This window comes from Pieris napi, chromosome 15 (genome assembly GCF_905475465.1).
Source record: "Pieris napi chromosome 15, ilPieNapi1.2, whole genome shotgun sequence".
Taxonomy (NCBI): Eukaryota; Metazoa; Arthropoda; class Insecta; order Lepidoptera; family Pieridae; genus Pieris; species Pieris napi.
The window spans coordinates 8,388,862-8,406,973 of NC_062248.1; the positions used below are offsets into that span (position 1 = coordinate 8,388,862).

At 33.9% G+C, this 18,112-nt stretch overlaps 1 non-coding gene across 1 annotated transcript; it reads right to left on the reverse strand.

The window, feature by feature from the left end:
* Nucleotides 1–12,983: 12,983 nt before the first annotated feature.
* On the reverse strand, nt 12,984–13,075 carry Trnai-uau. Its single transcript is given in 2 exon segments — nt 12,984–13,019; nt 13,038–13,075. It is a non-coding gene; the product is annotated as a tRNA-Ile (tRNA).
* Nucleotides 13,076–18,112: the final 5,037 nt, after the last annotated feature.

Below are 18,112 nucleotides of genomic sequence, written 5' to 3' on the forward strand. Positions count from 1 at the left end.
AATAACAATCTTTCTTCTAACATTGAGAGACCTTTACCAAGTAAAATCATTACGTCCAGAAATAGTGCCAGTATTTCTTCGCCAGAGGGCCCTGGTGCCTCATAGTCGGGACCCCCGAGATCGCCTGCCTTGCTATTCTATTGTTACGTCACTGCTTCTACCTTGCATTGAATTTTAATCGATAAGCATTATTAATGGGAGTACAAATAAGGATAAAACAAATAACACTCAAGTAGCGAGCAAAAAAGCTAGGAGCTAAGTTATTTATTGTTCATTATCTTTGTAAAGTTTTTTCAATCATTTTGCGCTACAGTTATCGATAATGTATTGGTTGGGAATATTAAACCGATAATATACCGGTTATATCTGCGGAAAGCTATCAAAATATCTTTATAAGTTAATTCTTTAACGACACTGATATATATTTACCTTAGAAATCGTGGTTTCAGTTACTATAAAAATAAATATTACAACTTATGTTGTAATATAATCCAAGAAGTTAAATAATAAAGGTATTATTTAGTATGTAATTGAAATTGTATGGCAACATAGAGTAAGCTAAGCAATGTACAATTATCCCGTCATAGATCCAAGATCAATCAAACCATAATGTTATGTAGGCCATTAATTACTGTAAACAGTAATTACTTTAATTATTCTTGACAGTCTTTGTGTGAAGTCGTGAAGTTACTGTACGAAGGCCGTCATGAAGTCTATTGTAAAAGAGGACCCGACTATTACCGCAACACCAACAATAATTGGAATGTTGTTAATTATATTCTGACCTACATTTGTAAAGAAATTTGTACAAGCCTTGTACTATTGTGTTACTAGTATTGTTCAAGTGTTAATAGACTGATTTAAGATTTATTATTAACTAAAGGTTGCGCGCAGATTCCGTTGAAATCGAGCCAACGTTTCTATCCTATACTTAAAGTTAATGCCTGGTTTTGAGTACGTTTTTCGTCGGTTTTTTATTCCAAATTGCCACCATCCTGGGGGTTAAAATAAAAAGGTGTGAATATCAGTGTCCCAAACCGTTTAACAAGGGTATAACATGATTTATAGGGGTTATAAGAGTAATTACGTTTTATAAGAGTACCTCAATTTTGTTAAAGTTTCGTAATACTCTGCTGTAGTCTGTTAAATGGATTTTAGTTAAGCGATAAGTTGGCTTTAAATGAAGATATAGGTATCGAAAATATGTGATAATATTGTATATAAAATATTGTGTCTGTGTATTAAAATTAATTAAGAACCAGGATTTTGAATATCCTAATTTGAATTTGAGTTTTTTTGTATAATGATTTACAAAGAACGAGTAACTTTTAAGCAACCTAAATTATACATTAAGTAAGTACTTACGTAATACCAGCAGCGATGTCTGAGAATAGGAAGGTAATTCCTTACTCATCTCTATACTACACCCTAACGAATTATATTCAATAAATTCTATAATTTATCATTTAAGCAACCTATAAATGTCGCGAAAAAAGGGAATAGTTCAAATTAAAAGTTAAACAAGGTCCTACATATGTTATATATACGTAGACAATAGGTACATTTGATCAAAGGAGCCACGTCAGGTGATCTTTGGTTCCGTGACTCAACAGTTACACTAACGAACCGGTGCGGCGCGTGCTTCTTTCGTATCTATCATATCGCTAGCCTAGATACTATGGGGCAATACATTTAAAACAATAAGCTTTAATAAGTGGAGAGAAATTAAACATTATGCAATGTATTGTTGCAAGTCGTGTAGAACTAAAAAAGGCTTTTGACACAGTACTTGACCTTACTCAACGCCATTGCCGAGAGATACCGTATTTAATTACACGCCATCTGATAAAGGTACATTCTTACGATAAAGCTTTTTCAGATAACAGACTTCTATAGCAAAAATTGAGTTTTGTTACATACTGACGCTAAAGTGGCTGCAGATCAAGATAGCACAGTGCTCCAGTCTCAAGATTTTCATACTTTAAATAACTGTTCAGAGTTCTATCTATTTTACAGAATTCTATTTTTGCTTTGAGCATTTTTTTCCTAGTGGCTTCAGCGAGCGAATCTCTTTTTTTTATTATGCATTAGGGGGCAAACGGGCAGGAGGCTCACCTGATGTTAAGTGATACCGCCGTCCATGGACACTCTCAATACTAGAAGGCTCGCGAGTACGTTGCCGGCCTTTTAAGAATTGGTACGCTCTTTTCTTGATGGACCCTAAGTCGAATTGGTTCGGAAATACTTCTTCCACGAGGTCGTAGATTCCAACGCCGGCTGAACACTAATAGAGTTTTTGCATATATTTTCACTCTTGCTCGTACGTTGAAAACATCGTGAAGCAACCTTGAACCCAAAAAAGTCGACGGAGTCTGTCAGGCACGGACGGCTAATTAATCATGCAATTGTCTATTACAAAAAAAAAACAAATGATCACTAAACCGATACACAAACCTTCAAACGTTGTAGCGCCAATGATTTTTTTTTCTATTTTTTAGTTTGGATTGTTCTAATTAAAATGACTCATTGTTTTTGTACCAATTGATATACACTCTATCGCTTGCGGGGAAAATTATTTTTGAAACAGCTGAAAAGTTACGCTCGTGGTTACCGCATACATTATAAATAGATTCAAATCGATCGACACCAGTTAAAAGATGCTATCAATAGTTATTATATTTCATTAGCCTTGTAAACGATTTAAGCCGTCAAAACGATCCATCAAGGTGCTAAGTACCAAGTCATCATTGAAGATTATATAGATAGGTGTTATGTGATCTACGGTCAAGCACCTGCCGATAAATGAAGTATAATATTAATATACGAGCTTTCGCCGCATCACCTTATAGCGCTATTGTTCATTGATCACCTGTTGATAGAAATGTTTTATGGATTCAAATGATTTGTTATAACATTAGATTTGTTCATATCGTAACTACGAAAAGTTGTTCTGAATTGTTTTTACGTGATAATTGGGAAATTGGAATATGGATCTGTCACACTCACAAGGAAATTATCGTTATCGAAAAGTTCGTTGTTATTGAAGAAATCGTTGAAAGGTGAATAGTTACGTAGGTTAAAGACCAACTGAGTTTCGTTGGAAATCAAACCCATCAATGTAAAGGTAATATGCGCTGGGCAATAAATGGTTTTTTTCTATAGATCATGGGGCAAACGGAGAGGAGGCTAACGTGATGTTAAGTGATACCGCCGCCCATGGACACTTAATGCCAGAAGGAGCGCGAGTGCGTTGCCGGCCTTTTAAGAATTGGTAAGCTCTTTTCTTGAAGGACCCTTTTTGACCCTTATTACCAAGTAAGCCAGGGAGATAATCTAACTAAATTAATGTATTAATGTAAATATTCATTTTTTGTATTAATTTATTATTATTACAAATTAAAAACTTATCTCTGTTATTACAAATAGTTTGTATAAAGTTTGATACTTCAAATAAACATAAAATAATAATGAAACAAATTACGACATTGGATAATCACTAGTATTTTAAGTTTCTAAATGACGATTGCTCAAAGTAAATCAATCATATTTACGATTGTCAACGTGCAATATCGGCCGATTGGTGCGTGACCCGTTCAGTGGCTCAATATGAAACATCAACTTTCTGCTTCATTTGAAAGTACATCCAGTAATCTGGACTTCTGACCTACATATGAAGAAACGATGATCCAAATCGTTAGTCACGATCGAGAGATTAATATTTTGTTTTATGTATTGTCGCCGTGATTATCGCGGACACCACGTCTTACGGTTATGTGTCTAAGTTCTATATCACGACGTTGCGGTTCTACTTTCGACTACTTCGATAAAGAATCACTTGCGACAACACTGGATTGATCGATATGGCCCTTGGCATTTGTATTTAATAACTGTAAACAAGAGATGGCACACATAGTTAATGAATCGTTGAATTGACAATATAGCGATTGATCCAATTTTAATAATCCCTCGTCTAATCACTGTTTACGTGTTTTGTTCCTTCGGTGTACCAAATGTCAAAGGATATTTTAAATTTTGTTTCTTTTAGCTGATTTCGTAATAATTTTTCTTGTTTTTGTCTGACTACAGACTGACTTCGCTTCTGCCCGCATCTGTATGCGTGAAATTTATTCGATTAAACGCGTCGAAAACATTTCAATTGTTTGATCCAATTCTGTTTAATTGATTAAACTTAATCACGTATTACAAGCTTAATAAGAAATCTATCTAATATCCAGTCTAATCATAAGCTCGACCGTTAGAAAATTCTCTTTAACGAAAAAGAAAGCGCTTCAGTTAGACAATTAGGAGTTGTGTTAAATATCTAGATGTTTATGGCGAAGCATTCCATAATAAGGTGTAGGAACGGGTTACGAGCACACGTGGACAATCGCGGCGGCATGTCAAAGCAAACACTCGTTTAGGCCAATTGTACCGGCGCGCGCGCAACAACGTATAATTATACGGTTAACTCACCCCCGCTCAGCGCCCGTCACGGGTCGATTGATAAAAAATAACCATCTGTTGAACCGTAATCGGGATAACGCCTGCTGGGTCAATAATTGACCGCCAACACACTGTTTCCTAAATTAACGTTTTTTGTTCACCAAATTAAAAATGGGTCAATAACCAATTTATCTACGTTTAGACGTTTATGGCTGTATGATTATGGTAACGTTATATTGTGAGTTGTAAATGTTGTTTGCGAATATTAATATACGAGAGTTATACTTAAGAATATTAATCTACAATAGTATATTTATAAACGTAAGCCTGTAAATAACGATTTTACGCTATTTGGTGCTAGCCGCTTATTTGACTAAAATCAAAACGCATCATTGAAAATTAGGTTGAAGAGATTTTAAGATATATAAATCTGTATTCGAGAAAAGATGGAGGCCAAAGTAAATTTTATTGAAAGTAATATAAATTTAAAGGTTCTTTTATAATTATGACAAAAACTTACCATTCCTTCGAACATAAAATATTTATAGATATCGTATAAATCTTCCTGTAGTAAGTTTGTTTCTATAATTAAAAATAAATACGAGATATACAAAACTAAATTAATGTAACCGATCTATATAATTAACTTTTTATCGAAACGTAAGATGGCGCTAACGTTTAATAATTCCATTAGGACCGGGTATTGTAAAAAACACGGTCGTGGATATAAAAATTATTAATAACACAATTTAAATCAATTTCCGTTGTGTTTAACCCTTTTGGTCGGGGTGTTACACGCATAAATATTATAAAAAACTGTGTAATTTGTTTCGAAGCAGCTTGACTCTGAAACTGATTTGAGAATAAGGCTTTCGATACAACCGCACGTGACATGTAGACTTTAAAATTACCTACAACTGGATAGTTATTCGCGAATACGTTTTGTTTACCAATCATTCATATAATATTATTGTAGAAAGCTATATCATTAACTATATGATAACGACGAACGACGGCTGTCGCAACATCTAAGTGGCGGTGGGCTGGCCAAGAACCGATGGGCCCGCAAGCTCTTCGAATGGAGACTTCGGCAGAACAAAAGACTGCGCAGCTGCCCACCAACTACGAGGACTGACGACATCGTTAAGGAGGTTGGCTCCCAGTATATGCAGAGAGGCCAGTGCAGGGCGTGGAGAAAAATGTAGGAGGCCTACGTCCAGAAATAGACCAAAAAAAGAGGCTGATGAAGATGATGTGATATGAGTTCTTATTGTACGCCAAACACAGATGACACAATTAAAAGAAAGATCGTTTTCAATATCTATGGTCCTTGATAAAAATCCCAGGATTTTGATAAACAAAAGTGTTCTGTGAAATAAGTAGCATTGAAATAATTATATTAATAATTGTGTTGTCGTAGTAGGGATGGATTCTTTGCCTGAAGGCTTATTTGACAGCCATTTTTATATTTATTAATATCTAGTGACAACGCTAGCAGCAAAATGCGCGTGTATTTATGATAAGAAGAAATCGTTTAATTTGTTTTAACATAATTTAGAACAGGACTGCACAGGACAGAATAAAATTGTCAGGGAGTTCATGTCATAGAGGCACTTACTGTGTAGTATTACTTCAGACAGTAGTTGCGTACCTATCTCGTAATATTGTAGTATTAGAGATTTGGTGTAGATTAATACGCGTAAGAAGCGAAGACTTGCCTTTCCAAAAAGAGGTTCACAATTACATTCGCTCTGAGATAATTAACAAAATAAAAAAAAATCATTTATTCATATAGGTAACAAAATGTACCCTTATGAACATCAAAAAAGAAATATATTTGAAATGCTTATAATTGTACATTTACTGCCAGGTGTCAAATCAAGGGCGTAGAACGGAATAGAAGAACTGGCAATAAACAGATGTTTCTAATATTTTCCCAAGGATCACTTGTATTTACAATATTAAGAGAATAAAGTAATTTAAATCAGGTGCAGGCTTTACAACAATGGTAATTGGTACAGCCGCTACGCATTGTTCAGAGGCAATATTGAGTGTTGGGTCTGTCTGGGGCGCGCGCAGGTGGCGTACAGCTCCTTGTTCCTAAATGAAAGTCGATTGTTTATGCAGTTCTACGGCTATTAGCCAAGTTTATTGCTATTTTAGGAACTTGTTTGTGAGAAATACATATAACCAAGCAACCACTTATATAATTATTGTTAGTACCATATACCAATGTTTTACTGGTCGGAGGCCACCACGGAGACTACATCTAATGCTGATTATTATTATTACCTGTGTCTTCATTTGGATATTAAAAATTAAATTTACTTAATATAATTCGCGATTTATATTAAAACATCAATTAGTATTAGCTAACATAGAAGAAAGCTTTATTAAAATTTAGTAAACACATCTTGTGTTCCCGAAAAACAACTAATGATTTTATAAAATCATTAATAGTTACATCAAAAACATTAGTTTTTCTTAAAATCGTGCACGGTTGCATCATTAATAACAGTACTTAGACAAATTAAAACATGTCTTGGTAGGTGGGCTGACGGATTATTCGCGGCTCCATTTATTACGTGGGTCTTGGACACTTGGAATCTGCTCCTTTGTCATTGGGGCAACCTGTTCCGTCGGGTTCGACTCACGGAGAGCACAATGTAAAGTAACGGGCCACCTGATTAACCGCCATTCCGAGCTATGCAGATATCTCCGATCCGTCGCGCCGCGCCGCGCCGATCACTGATCGTATTAATTTTAAATGATAGATTGCTTTTATATTGTTAATACCTTATTATGATATAGATAACAAAAACAAAGTCACTGAACTTTCTATGAGCTTAAGTGATTCGAATTATATTAATAGCGAAACGATGTCGAGCTACGATTACCGTGAGTGCACTGTTCAGATTTTCGATTTAGATATTAGTTTAATTCTTAATACGACTTTGGACTACATATACAATGAATTATTGAGTTTGGAATTATTTTTTAAACATTACACATCTATTTTAAAAATAGAAATATTGTTTCTGGAACTTTTTCGTAAAAACTGATTATATTGTAGACAAATTATAGATTTATGTGAGGAAATTCGTTTTGCCTTCATTTGTATACCACTACGTTATATTAGACAACAAAATTCTCACGCATTCATAACTCACAAAACACGCTTCGAATTAACAGTAAAAAAGAGTTTGTAACCAAAACATGTGTGCGTTTTTTCAGTGTGAACAGGAGACGGAATCATCCTTAAATTCTATAACTTTTGTAAATCTCTAGCCGCGTAAAAAACTATCCACCTTTCGCAACATCCGCTGTCAATTCCCACAAGACAGGTAGCAGTTTCCGGTGAGCCCTTTATTGGGAACAATAATTATTTTAATTGTAACCGTATGAGTTCCCATCAGGTAAGTAGGCCTCAAATTCAAAGGCATCTCATGCATGGGATTCTGAAGTGGGAATAAATACATTAACATATTGCGCCCTTCAAGAAGTAAAGCAAAGAATATGTAAATGTTCGTGACAGTAAATAAATGCAGACAAATGTGGTAGTGCAATATATTTGCATAATTATTAAAGGAGGAAGTAACTCGACAGGTTGTAAGTGGAACTAGTTCGAGCAACAAGTTGTATTCACACGGGGTGCACTCGGGATCGGCTATACAACGGGGAACGTATGGTGGCCTTAATAAAATCTCCTTTTATATATAATTCTGTAACTATCCTTCATAGTAGTTTTATTACATTACACAAATTTTCCACAGAATAAAAACAGTACATTATAACGTTATTTAGTCTTGTCTAGATTCGGGCAATCAATATAAAATATCACATATTTAATTTTTTACAATATTAAGTACGCAAGATGTCAAGAAGATACAATTGATTGTATTGAGTGAAGTTGAATAAAATACGTCTTCAATTCAATGTAAATAAATGTTTAAAAAGGCCATCGGTAATAGAACACGTTAAGAGGAGCAAAGCAGTGAGCAGGGCCGGCGACGCACTTTCAACCCTCCATCCGCGTTTACTGTATTGTTTGCCAGAGAAATGAAACGAGAAAAAACCTCGTTCCCAAACGTATCGTGAGAAATAATGAAATGTGCTCCGCATTCATTAGGCGACGCCAGAAATCAATATATCGTATTACGCTCGGCTAGCCATGTACAATACCGGTTTACTTTATATGATGATCGAACACTGTAATATTTCATTGTGTCTTAAAATATATTAAGAAATATTTGATTGCATCGAAAGTCCCTTAATTAAGTTTTATAACCTCTTAATATGGTGTTATAAATAAATCACTTTTTGTCGCATGTACGCACAGAATATCGTTAAAAGTCGTCGTCTTTCGCGATGATACGATTTGTCAAGAGGATACAAATTCCAACTTCTGGTTTTGGAATAAAATATGAGCTCCTTCAACTAATCATACAAGGCAAAGTGGCAGGTAGAGGGAGACCTGGCCGCAGAAGCACGTCCTGGTTGAAAAACTTGAGACAATGGTTTGGTCAAAGCACCAAGTCATTGTTTAGAAGCGCGGCATCCAAAATTAAAATAGCCATGATGATCGCCAGCCTTCGCAAGGAGATGGCACTATAAGAAGAAGAAGGTTTTGGAATGACTGATCAGCTTATGTTTTCTCAATTAAATGGTCAGTGCGAATTGGACTTCAATCATAGACTAAAGTGTTGCGCCACCGGCGACCGGCGCCCGCGCCACTGACTCATGTCTGTGGATTCCTGTTTCTGCCTACTACCACTGTAGTATCGACATTATACCCAAATGATCTGCCAACGCATTGTCTTTGAACTTACTGTTACGATAAACGTCAACGCTGATTTAAATACGCAAATTTTCCACGTAAACAACTTTGTTGCGAAAGGCAATTATGTTAAGTTACGGTGGGCTTAGCGCAAAATATTATTTATTTGTCTGGAACGTTCATTTGATAAAGTAGCAATTTGCTATTGAGAATATAATATGGATAATGAATGCAGTTATGTACAATGGAGAAGTTTACTGTAAACATTTAATATTTATTTAAATACTTGGTGTACAAGTTATAAATAATAATATTAAATTTACCTAGAATACCTAGCTTTAATTGTTAAAAATGTTAATTGTTAAAAAATTTACCTAGCTTTAATTGAATGTGTTAGGACTTAGAGATTTATATTATGTTATTTATTACGTCCCTTTTTATATTCTGCGAACTATTATAGAATTATTTGCGTTCCAAAACGTGGGTTTTCAACGGTACAAAAGTTTAGAAATAGCAATGAATATATTCAAAATAAATAACGAAATTGTTACATATATTTTCGTAACCTAATCTCAAAAAATAATAAATAATAATTCTACTGGTTAAAAACTGGCTTCGAGTTCCGAGTTTCGACTAAATAAAGCACCCGCATCATATTTTATTTCACAGGGTATAAGAGTTCAGCGATTTAGAAAAAATAGTTTTTTTCTAACATAATTTTTCCTAACATTATTATGTAAATAAAAGAGTATTGAAAATCACATCTTATTCAACAGTTTTCGTTCATGTGATTGTGACCTAAAACAGCTTTAAATTAAAAATAGTCTATCATATATCATACATTGGCAATAATCAATATAAAATATTTGTTTTAAAACTGAATAAAACACACACTTAGGCTCGCATTACTTCTTGGATTACGACGCTAAAAAGTTTTTGCTTTTCAGCAGTCAACGGGAAATTGTCCACAATGGCTGAAAAGCACTCGACATTTAGTTTAACTTCTTAAGCGTCATCGTTTATTTGAGTAAAAAGATTTTTAAAAAAATTGTTTCATTATTTAATAAAAATCGCTGCTGCTTGTACCATGGACAGGCGGTTCAGTGAGTCAGTAGGACAAAGTGGTAACATAAACCTGATGGAGGATAAGGCTACGAGCCCTAATTAGTCAGGTGCACCTAACTAGTAACCTAGAATACGATACGTTTCAATTCGACTGCATGAATCATTCCTAGATCTATTGCAAAACTGTTTGTGTTAGTTTCGTCGTAAGAACTATATCTACATTTTCAATACAAATATATTAAAAGGTGTCACAGTTTTAACCTATTTTGAATTCAATGATTAGTAAAACACTTATTAATGTAAAGTAGCACGGAAAATAAAACAAACTAAAGAATAAAACATATTATATTATTTATATATGTAGGTTTATTTGTTCTTATAACTTGTTTGACCAAATAAAAATAATTAAAATTTTTATTTTTATTGCATCAATTCACTGCGAAAAAAGCATCTTCAAACGCTTATTCGCATAAAATATTGGTTAAACAGCTTTCGAGTACGTTGTCTTCTGTTAATTGGTGAACTTTTTTCCTGAAGTTGCATATCTTATACCCTCATATCTACCGTACGATATTGAAATAAATAAAACAACCTTTACATGATTTATGATGGTCGTAGTTTTAACTTTTAACATAAGTTATTCGGCATTTAGGAAGGGAAAGCGGAGCACCTCGTGATATTTAACTAAATAAATCGTACTTTGTAAGTCATCTATTGATCCATATTCATCATGTTAACTTTCTGCATTTCTATCACGGGATCTTGAAGTATACATAAATACGTTAATAAGTTTGCGAGTTTTAGACTTTAATGGCAATAGATGGTGTATACACGAGTAACTAGTAAAGCCTAACAGATGTTTTAACAATAATAATTGGATATAGATTACATAGTCAAAGATCAAAGACAATAAAAAGTTTACTAAACCTAATATATACATTGATATAATACAAAGAAGCTATGATATGACAGTTACGAACTTGTAAAAAATAAACTAGTAGAAATTAATATAGCTGGTATACTAAGCTGCCAAAAACTGGGAGAAATTTCGTCATCTTCTTATTTTTTGAGCATGTTTGAGAGAGACGCCATTGATCTCTCTCTCTCCACGAAATGAGGCATCTTATAAACACTACGGTTTATTCGATGCCTATATTTTTGATTTATACCAATGTGCGATATATTATTGTCAAAGTATTCAGTGCCATAGACATTATTGCTGATCATGTGATATCTAGTCGAGCGGGGTCTTTATCTTTATTGCCTTTCTTGCTTTGTTCTGTTTGCTTTCTATTCTATATCAATTTAAATCTAAAATTTATATCAATGGCAACAGACAGATATAACAATTTCCCTATTTCACGATCGTTTCAAGCGGTAAAAAAGTTAGCATTGAATTGATCAACGTTATCCATGCTTCTATTTAATGAGAATTCGAAAAAAGCGTAAAAAACGCGGTCAAATAGAATTTCGGAGTTGAGCTTCATTATAGGAAGTCGTAATTATTTAGTGGAAAGATACACGCTGACATTCTTTACGGTTACGCACGTTTCCATCTACTGACCCCAAATAACTTCTCGTACGTAGGTGATGGAGAAAAAACAACAAAGGATAATATGGTCAAAGGCTGTTCGCGCACGGTCACCGATTTACATTCCTCACGACTTTAAGGGTCGGTGCGTTGGGTCGGGTCGATTTAAATCTCAAAAAGAAATCGAGGAAGAGAATGCGCGCAAATGCTTCATCATTGAGAGAATGACACGTTTTCCTGAATCTGTGAAAAACATTATTCTGATTGAAATGACCATAACGTTTATAGAAATGATTCGTAAAGTACAGAAACAAACATTGAAAGAATATGAGCACAAATGCGCAGATTTCTTAATTTTTAACAACACTTTCGAAGTGCATATATACATGTAGCAGGTAACTTGTTTATAGAGGAAATATGTTGGAGTGCAGAACGGGAGGTAGCTGGGAGGTAGAGGGAGGGCAGGAAGAGGTCGCGTAGGTCGAGATCATAAGGTCATACCGGCTGCGGGCAGATTAGTTACCGATGTCGTGCTCAGAGCACCCTCCCGACTACCGAATGAAGCAGACACGACTGGCTGTAATTAAGACTCATATTGCTACCAAATGCAGCAAGGTGTGCCCTTCCTTTTGTTGAGCTTTAAATATATGGAATATACACGTAACTTACATTAATGCAATTAAAATAAGCTTTATATGTAACTTACGGTATCCAATTTTTTTTACGAAAAAGTTTTTGCAAACATTGAGTGCACCTAGCCTTTAAATAAGCGATGTCTTTTAGGTACATAGTTCTAAATAAGAATATATCATGTCTATATCAAATATGGAAAAAAATCTTGATTTAAATATAAAATGAATTTAGGATTGAAGTAAAAGGATAAGAGATTATGATTAAGATGCTTGTGTAGGATATTTTTAATAGAAAACAAGATATTCTGTATATTTTCAGATAAATTTGGGTCAAAACATAATTCGTAACTACGTAATCCAAGTGATGACGTACTTTTATAAAAACAGTTATGTTAAATATTAGTATGAGGTAAAAGTATTTTCTATATTGTTTTAATCATTGAATGTACACATACATTACCCGTATTTGTGTCTTTTTTTTAATAGAAAATATTCATAAATGGTAAGCCAAACTTATATACGGAAACAAAAGATATGCTCCAGGTGAGGCTCGAACTCACAACCCCGGCATTGCTCACGAACACTGTCTTATAAGTACCGTGCGCTAACCAATTGCGCCACTGGAGCGACGACCATGACATCGAAATTATGATATCGTTGGATAGAAACTCCCTCCCCCCTCTGCCCTCCCCCCGCGCCCTTCCATCTAACACAATACTATGTATGATGCAATCCTGACGTCATACGAATTAACATGGCGATAATGATGTTAGCAGTTAGATGATAAACGTTAGTAGTTCGCTTCGAAATAATTACAATTTGGGTAAGTTTAATTATTTAGAATGATTAGGTATGTAGTAATTATAGGTTTTACATCTTTTAAAAATCTTCTTTGTGTAAAAAATATATGAAGAAAATTTATTTTAAGTAAATATTTAATAAATTTTTGGGACACGGGAAAACACGTAAATAATTCGTTAAACGTGGCTTAGCCGTTAATGATGAATCTGATATACGCATACAAATAATTTTATTTTGCTATCGACGTTATCTAGTGTCGGAACTCGGAAGCCAAGCCTTACTTTGGGTCGCTGGGATAAGTAAGTATATGTGGAAGATATTGGTGGTAAGTCGACCAAAATAGTAACCTAGTATTAAAATATATATTTAATTTTATTATTTTGTGGATTTGTTTGTGAACACAATAAACTAATTACCTACTCGATGGTGAATAAGCTCAAAACCCAAAGCCAATTTTTTACCATTCGAAATCCAAACAAACTATGAAACACAAAGGCTTACAAAGTGCCCATTAGTGTATGAACCCCATACGGACACTACTTGTTTTAAGTGCCATTTTAATGACTTCTATACTTTTTACGTAGTTGCAAGTCATAGACCTTAATAATGTTACAAAAAATAAATAAAACTATTGAGATAATTCGCACATATTATTACTTGTTTGTTTATATTATCTATATTAATTACGTTCATCAGATATCAGATCTAAAAAATCGATATAAAAGCTTTCGGATCAAATTAAATCAATATCTTTAAAAAAAGAATTCAAAAACCCACAGGTTGAAATGATAACAATAGGTTGTAGTAGTAGTATCTAGGTAATGGTAAATGATTAAAATAATACACTATTATTTTTTATTCGTTTTTGTTATAACAATATATTTTATTTACGCCAAGATTGTTTTATCTAGGCAGCAAATAATTAGTAATTAGAAATTAGAATACATCAAGAGGAGGGCTTCTCTATTGTCTATTGCTGCCACAGATGATGATAGTCTTTATTAGAACCACCACAGATACTAATCCTAGATATATTATTTCTGTGTTTACTAAGCTTGCCAGTGTTCGCCCTAGCGCATGCGTACTGATGCGTTAAGTTATGACATTCACAGAGCATTTGCTGCTATGCAGGCTGGTAAATAATGTAGATAAATTTACTGAATAATTCGATCCAGTATAAGGAATGAATGTAAGAAGAATATCTATATTGAAAAATGTAATAGCATTAATTGAGATTGATTACGTAAATAAAATAGACTTCTAGTAGTTCTTAAACACTATTCAACGGATTGCGATTTGCATACACATAGCTAAATATATATATATATATATATATTAAATTAAATGATTTTCTATTAAGCAATCGCAGTAAACGCTTATTTTCATATTTAGGTCATTGCCCCTTATAGTTTCCGTAATATCAAATGGCGGCAAAGTGATCAGCCTGATCAAGCGGGACAATCGGCCCTAATGAAAGTAATTAACACGACGCGATTGCCGATAGCGGCTCACGCAGCGTCCGCTGCACTCCAGACACCACAATAACACCTAAATCAACCCACACCATACATTAATTAGATCTGTTTAATCATAAGAAAGAACAATCGGTGTATTGATTTAAGCCAGTCGACATGGAGCAACGCGACTACAGATAATAAACGTACAGAGAGAAAGATTTTCAGAGATTTTAGCACTCAAAACTCGCTCTGCTGTATTATATAACGTGGATTAAATTTAGTACAGCGTTCGTTACCAGGGTTGATATATTTAATTACCACTAAAATATCAAAGATATTACCGTACAAAAATAATGGTAACCTTTTTAATAAATGCCTTAATAAATTGAATACTAGGTCTTATAGACTAGAATAGTTCAAAAAGATTTTGTTAGTTTGGGAGTTTAGTTTATAGTACGTCAAACATATTCAAGTCGATTTTATTAAGATAAAAATATGTGGCGCTCACCAGAGGCGCTACAATCTTCTAGGTTCTCAGGTTTCTGTATTCGTTTCGTGGTAATTTAGTGTCCTTAATATACAAGTAGATGATCGGCCTGTGCCAGCAACATCAACATCGACATTTTTAGGTCTAAAGCATACCTAGTTCCTCAGAATGTTTTTCTTCACCCTACGAGCGAGCGTAAAATGCGCACATAGACCGAAACACCATTGGTCAGCCGGAGATCGAACCTACGATTCTGGGACCAGAGTCGCACGGAACCACTAGGCCAACACTGCTCTAATCTCTCACATATGTGTAATATGTGCCCGGATCTCACTTAAAAGATGCACATGGAACTATTTATGAAGGAATTATAAAACCATCAAAACATTCGCCCATTAATTCTCAAACAGAATATTCTACTGATTACGTCGTGTTAATTTGACTTTATAAGAAGAAATCATGAGAAGTGACTTGTACAGATATGACAAGCTATCCGATTTTTTGTGCAAATGACGTGACATGCACCTTGATTCCAACTTTCTTTAAATTTTAAAGAAAGAAAGCATTGTAATATGAGACTTTACGAAACTGGGTGAGAATCAAAATTACCCGATGCAGGTACAAATTCATTGATTCATGGGAGATCATAAAAACGTAATTCGTGTGGGAAAGTACCTTTAATGTGGATTATGTAATAGATGGTAACTTTGCGAAATCCCAACACACCTTTAATCGATATCAATGGTCCGTATACGTGAATTAAAGTTATCATTTATATTTGTCAAACATATTGGAGAAAATTCTGTTGAAGAATAGTTTATAAGTTAGCATATCGTCGCTGCGCGTGCAATACCGCGGAAGAGCACTTGGTAAAAACCGCGTATCTGCGTTTTTGCGATTTTACAGGAAGAAGAAAAAACTAAATATCTCAGTCATTTAACTACATTTTGCTGACTGAACTCTATCACTACTAGTTTGGGGCTTACTTTATGGAGTAATAGTGTAAATTTATTTGTAACTTCCGTAAATTCCGTGTAAAATCACTTACGCGGTTTTGTTGCAACAATTGATAGAAAAAGTAGTATAGTATCAGTAAGTACGCGGGTTTGAATTTTTTTTTATTATTAGAAAACATTATTAATTGTGATAAAAAGCAAAAATTTTTCAGAAAAACAATATCTTTCTATTATTAATAATCAACATTATAAAGAAAACTTATTTTTGCTAAGTATAAGATGTGAGCTTCTTATAAAAAAAAACTTCTAATCTGTAGAAAATTAATATTTTATTCATTAGTTGGACGAGGAATAGATTTTTATTTTCATAAGGAGTTCACATCTTTTACTTAGTAATACACAGAAAAAACTTTTTATAAACGTTTTAAAAGAAGTACAGGGAAACTTTAATATTTTTTTACTATTCTCTATCAACATTCATCTATACTTAACATTACGTATATAAAAAAACTTTTTTATTGGTAAGTTTAAGATTTGAACTTCTAATCTCAAGATAATTAACGAAGTTAGGTATTAAATTTTGTATTATAAGTAAGACGTTGTGCGTTCATCTCTTTAACTTACCAAAAATGTAGTTTTCTTAGGGTGAGATCTATAGTGCGCACTTGGACTTTGCTCAGACTTTACTTACGAAAAACACTAAGGTTAAACTATGATTTAGTATATTTATAGACATTTTAACGGTGAGATTAAGCTAAGCTCAAGCTAAGACAGAAATTGATGTTTCATTTCATGCAATACCTTCTTTATTATCCTTTAAAAAAGTAAAGAATGGTTATAGTTAAGTCTGAGCAAAGTCTAAGTGCGCTCTATAGATCTCACCCTTAGAGATCAGTCTCCTAGGTTCCTCTAAAATCACAGAAAATATTTTAACGTAATCTTTGTTAAATGCTTTGTGCGAATACAGAATAAGTAAAATTAGCTTTTAATCATTGAATACTGTAGGTACAGTTACTTGCCCTAGTGCCTTGAATAATTTAGTTGACTGTGAAAAATAGGAATTGTTTTCACAATCAACTAAATTATTCAAAAGTACTCATACTTATTGAGTACAATTTAGCAAACAAAAACATTAAATAGCAAATAAACATAACAAAACATAATAATTTTAATAATTTAAACTCTCATTTAAATAATTATAATTAAAGCATTGAGCCTCTTAATCACAATAAGAACATTATTTATAAGGTAAGTTATTATAAAAACTATGACAGTCTTTGGGTATGACACTCTTAAGCTCCTGTAAGTGATCATACTTGGTCTTGGATATTGGCTGTCTAGATTCATAAAGTGAAGGCACACTGTCAATCGGAACTATTTTCTTTGGCCGTCTTGGTAAAGGAATAAAATCATCTGCAAAGCGGAGCTTATAGTCTATTGTGCCACTTGGATTATATCTGAGTGCTTTTATTTCAACGACACAGTGATCACCCGCCCCACGACCAGGTCTTATTGAGTCATAAATCAAGCATTCTTTAAGACCGAAGTCTTTAAAAAATGTATAATCAGGTGTAATAACTTCGTAATGACTTGGTACTTTTCTCGCTTCCTTCGTGATCGTGGCGTATTGTGAGGGTAATATCATAATTTCTTCACCGTTTGGGTAAATACGCGGAATTGCAGCCAACTTCAGGCATACTACTGTTCCGCTGTATTGCTACGATGCCAAAAAAGAGGTTTCCCATTGGCTAATTCAAATTACGTGAGAGCTAGTTTAAGCCAATCCGCATTAAGGATCTATTGGCGCGATATCTCAATTTTGTTCCTTTTGCTGTTACGCGGTATTAACAAAGTGCTCTTCCGCGGTATTGCACGCGCAGCGACGATATGTTAATAAGTTAGCGTAATTAAGTAGTAATAATGTTTTTTTTATTTATTTATATATAGAGTAATAGTTATTTAT